Source organism: Triticum urartu, chromosome 3A (assembly GCF_056163025.1).
Source record: "Triticum urartu cultivar PI428250 chromosome 3A, HENAU_Tu73, whole genome shotgun sequence".
In the NCBI taxonomy this organism is placed as follows: Eukaryota; Viridiplantae; Streptophyta; class Magnoliopsida; order Poales; family Poaceae; genus Triticum; species Triticum urartu.
In genome coordinates, this window is record NC_141875.1 from 362,593,162 (window position 1) to 362,598,751 (window position 5,590).

Sequence of the window (5,590 nt, forward strand, 5' to 3'; positions counted from 1 at the left end):
ACCGTTTACGCTCACTTTTATCATTAGTTACCTTGCTGTTTTTATACTTTCAGATTACAAAAACCATTATCTATTATCCATATTGCACTTGTATCACCATCTCTTCGCCGAACTAGTGCACCTATACAATTTACCATTGTATTGGGTGTGTTGGGGACACAAGAGACTCTTTGCTATTTAGTTGCAGGGTTGTTTGAGAGAGACCATCTTCATCCTATGCCTCCCATAGATTGATAAACCTTAGGTCATCCGCTTGAGGGAAATTTGCTACTGTCCTACAAACCTCTGCACTTGGAAGCCCAACAATGTCTACAAGAAGAAGGTTGCGTAGTAGACATCAAGCTCTTTTCTGGCGCCATTGCCGGGGAGGTGAGTGCTTGATGGTATATCTTTAGATCTTGCAATGGAATCCTTTAGTTTCTTGTTTTATCACTAGTTAGGTTTATAAAAGAAAATTACAAAAAATGGAATTGAGTTTGCCTCATACGCTTCATCTTTTCAATATTTTTCGTGAGAATGATGGAAAGGAAAATTGTGCTCAAGTGCTAGAAGAAGAAGTCTATAAAATGTTTGGCACTAAATCTTTGAATGATGAGCATGATTGCAATGTTGTTAGTATGAACTCCTTGAATATCCATAGTATTAATGATGATTGCACTAGTCATAATGAAAATGTCTCTTATAAGCATGTCAATTTTTGTGGAGTGCATAGAGTTTGCAAGTACACACCAAATAGGGAAGATAGATTTTGCAAGAGGCATAAGTATTTGGAAACTAAGTGGTTGCAAGAAAGGCTAGATGTTTGTGCTGAAAATTTAAAATTTCTTCGCCATACTTGTGAACTTTGCAACGAACATGGTCATTTAAATCTCAAATGCAAATTGTTTCATGATCGTATCATGTCCAAAAATTGTGATGATTTGATTTCCCTTGCACATCATAATGAAATTAGTTTGCTTTTGGGTTATGAAGAAATGAAACGTATAACCAAGCATATTCCAGAATATAACCTTGAGAAATTCCTCGATATTGATCTAGAAGAAATTTTTATGTATTGTGCAGTGAATTGCATTGAAAATCCTTATATTGCCAATTACATAAAAAAGAAAACAAATAGAGGATGAAGAGAATACTATGAAAGGGAAGAGGCTTCCCAATATCCTCCTATTATTTCTTATGATGAATCAGGTGACGAGGAGGAGCCTTCTATTCGACCAATCTCATTAATAAGGAGCTCCAAAAAGAGGATTGAACCCACATATAATGTGAAGAAGAAAAAGAAAAGACGGAGAAGCAAAGGTAAAAATGTATCCCTCCCAAATGATGTAGCTCCTACTACTCATTGTGATTATGATAATCGTTATACTATTGGTGCTATCCATACTATTAATGATGAGAGTGATTATGCTTATGATATGAAAAGGCCCAAGCTTCGGGATGCTATGTTTGATGAGAATTACATGTTTGAGAATATATTTGCTGCAATTAATGTTTGTCCCAACCTTGGGGATCCTATGTTTAATGAAGATGATATTTCTAGCCTCCCAAGTTTTGATATGAAAATTTGTTATGCTGATAGCATGCCTCCTACTTATGATGATTATATTGATGAAAGTGGATTTGGAGAGGTCATGACTTTATTTAGTAATGATTCCACTATCTTGGAAGAGGTTTCAATTGATTATGATGAGAACAAAGTTGCTACTTATGATGATTATTGTGATGATACTTATGCTATAAAAAGTAATGACGATTATATTTATAAAACTTGTCATGATTATGATTACCCCTTTCCTGAACATTACTCTTTTAATATGGAAACAATTTATAATATTCGAGTTTCTTATGATACTCCCACTATTCCGAATGAGAAGAATTTTGCTTATGTGGAGAGTAATAAAATTTCTATGCTTGTAGATCATGAAAAGAATGCTTTATGTGATAGTTATATTGTTGAATTCATTCATGAAGCTACTGAAAATTGTTACGAGGGAGGAATATATGATTGTAGGAATTGCAATAATATCAAGTTTCCTCTCTATGTGCTTAAAGTTTTGAAGTTATGCTTGTTTTGCCTTCCTATGCTAGTTGATTATTGTTCCCATAAATTGTTTGATCACAAAATACCTATGCATAGGAAGTGGGTTAGACTTAAATGTGCTAGTCATATTCTTCATGATGCTCTCTTTATGTTTCAGTTCTTATCTTTTGTGTGAGCATCATTGAAATCATCATGCCTAGCTAGGGGCGTTAAACGTTAGCGCTTGTTGGGAGGCAACCCAATTTTATTTTTGTTCCTTGCTTTTTGTTCCTGTTTAGTAATAAATAATTTATCTAGCCTCTGTTATGATTGATTTTTTGTGTTTTAATTAGTGTTTGTGCCAAGTAGAACCTTTGGGGAGACTTAGGGAAAGTCTTTGCGATCTTGCTGTAAAAAACAGAAACTTTAGCGCTCACGAGATTTGCTGCTATTTTTTTATTGGAGAGTGATATTTAGTTAATTATTTTTTCAGAACTCACGTCCAGCAATTTATTTTATAATTTTTGGTGTTCAGAAGTATTCGAAACCTCCATATTACTACAGACTGTTCTGTTTTTGACAGATTCTGTTTTCTATGTGTTGTTTGCTTATTTTGATGAATCTATGAGTAGTATCGTAGGGTATGAACCATAGATAAGTTGGAATACAGTAGATATTACACCAATATGAATTTATAATGAGTTCACAACAGTACCTAAGTGGTGATTTATTTTTTATACTAACGGAGCTTACGAGTTTTCTGTTAAGTTTTGTGTTGTGAAGTTTTCAAGTTTTGGGTAAAGATTTGATGGAGTATGGAATAAGGAGTGGCAAGAGCCTAAGCTTGGGGATTCCCAAGGCACCCCAAGGTAATATTCAAGGACAACCAAGAGCCTAAGCTTGGGGATGCCCTGGAAGGCATCCCCTCTTTCGTCTTCGTTCATCGGTAACTTTACTTGGAGCTATATTTTTATTCACCACATGATATGTGTTTTGCTTGGAGCGTCATTTTATTTTATTTTGTTTTGCTTTCTGTTTGAATAAAATACCAAGATCTGAAATTATTAAAAGTTAGAGAGTCTTCACATAGTTGCATAATTATTCGACTACTCATTGATCTTCACTTATATCTTTCGGAGTAGTTTGTCTTTTGCTCTAGTGCTCCACTTATATCTTTTTAGAGAACGGTGGTGGTTTTATTTTGAAGAAATAATTGATCTCTCATGCTTCACTTATATTATTTTGAGAGTCATTTAGAACAACATGGCAATTTTCCTTTAGGCATAATAAAAAGCTTTCATATAAGTGCATTGAATACTAAGAGAAGTTTGATACTTGATGATTGTTTTGAGATATGGAGATAGTGATATTAAAGTTGTGCTAGTTGAGTAGTTGTGAATTTGAGAAATACTTGTGTTGAAGTTTGCAAGTCCCGTAGCATGCAGGTATGGTAAATGTTGTGTAACAAATTTGAAACATGAGGTGTTATTTGATTGTCTTCCTTATGAGTGGCGGTCGGGGACGAGCGATGGTCTTTTCCTACCAATATATCCCCCTAGGAGCATGCGCGTAATACTTGGTTTATGATGACTTGTAGATTTTTGCAAAAGTATGTGAGTTCTTTATGACTAATGTTGAGTCCATGGATTATACGCACTCTTATCCTTCCATCATTGCTAGCCTCTTCGGTACCGTGCATTGCCCTTTCTCACCTTGAGAGTTGGTGCAAACTTCGCCGGTGCATCCAAACCCCGTGATACGATACGCTCTATCACACATAAACCTCCCTATATCTTCCTCAAACCAGCCACCATACCTACCTATTATGGCATTTCCATAGCCATTCCGAGATATATTGCCATGCAACTTTCCACCGTTCCGTTTATTATGACACGCACCATCATTATCATATTGCCTTGCATGATCATGTAGTTGACATCGTATTTGTGGCAAAGCCACCGTTCATAATTCTTGCATACATGTCACTCATGAGTCATTGCACATCCCGGTACACCGCCGGAGGCATTCATATAGAGTCATATCTTCTTCTAGTATCGAGTTGTAATCATTGAGTTGTAAATAAATAGAAGTGTGATGATCATCATTAATAGAGCATTGTCCCAAAAAAGAGAAAAGGGGGGAAAGAAAAAAGAGAAAGTCCAAAAAAATAAAAAAAATAAAATGGGCAATGTTACTATCCTTTTTTCCACACTTGTGCTTCAAAGTAGCACCATGATCTTTATGATAGAGAGTCTCTTGTTTTGTCACTTTCATATACTAGTGGGAATTTTGCATTATAGAACTTGGCTTGTATATTCCAACAATGGGCACCCTCAAGTGCCCTAGGTCTTTGTGAGCAAGCAAGTTGGATGCACACACACTTAGTTTCTTTTGTTGAGCTTTCATACATTTATAGCTCTAGTGCATCCGTTGCATGGCAATCCCTACTCCTTGCATTGACATCAATTGATGGGCATCTCCCTAGACCATTGATTAGCCGCGTCAATGTGAGATTTTCTCCTTTTTTGTCTTCTCCACATAACCCCCTTCATTATATTCTATTCCACCATTAGTGCTATATCCATGGCTCACGCTCATGTATTGCGTGAAAGTTGAAGAAAGTTTGAGATTACTAAAGTATGAAACAATTGCTTGGCTTGTCATCGGGGTTGTGCATGATGAGAGCATTCTTGTGTGACAAAAATGGAGCATGACCAAACTATATGATTTTGTAGGGATGAACTTTCTTTGGCCATGTTATTTTGAGAAGACATGATTGCTTAGTTAGTATGCTTGAAGTATCATTATTTTTATGTCAATATTAAACTTTTATCTTCAATCTTTCAGATCTGAACATTCATGTCATAATAAAGAAAATTATATTGAGAAATATGTTAGGAAGCATTCCACATCAGAAATTCTGTTTTTATCATTTACCTACTCGAGGACGAGCCAGAATTAAGCTTGGGCATGCTTGATACGTCTCCAACGTATCTATAATTTTTGATTGTTCCATGCTATTATATATTCTGTTTTGGATGTTAATGGGCTTTATTTTACACTTCTATATTATTTTTGGAACTAACCTATTAACCGAAGGCCCAGCCCAAATTGATGTTTTCTTGCCTATTTCAGTGTTTCAAAGAAAAGGAATATCAAACGGAGTCCAAACGGAATGAAACCTTCGCGAGAGTTATTTTTGGAACGGAAGCAATCCACGAGACTTGGAGTAGACGTCATGGAAGCTTCGAGGTGGCCACGAGGCATGGAGGCGCGCCTGCCCCCTGGGCGCGCCCCCCACCCTCGTGGGCCCCTCGTGGCTCCCCTAACCGACTTCTTTCGCCTATATATATGTCCATATACCCTAAAAACATCAGAGAGCAGAATAGATCGGGAGTTCCGCCGCTAGAAGCCTCCGTAGCTACCGAAAACCAATCTAGACCCGTTCCAGCACCCTGCTAGAGGGGGGGAATCCCTCTCCGGTGTCCATCTTCATCATCCCGGTGCTCTCCATGATGAGGAGGGAGTAGTTCACCCTCGGGGCTGAGGGTATGTACCGGTAGCTATGTG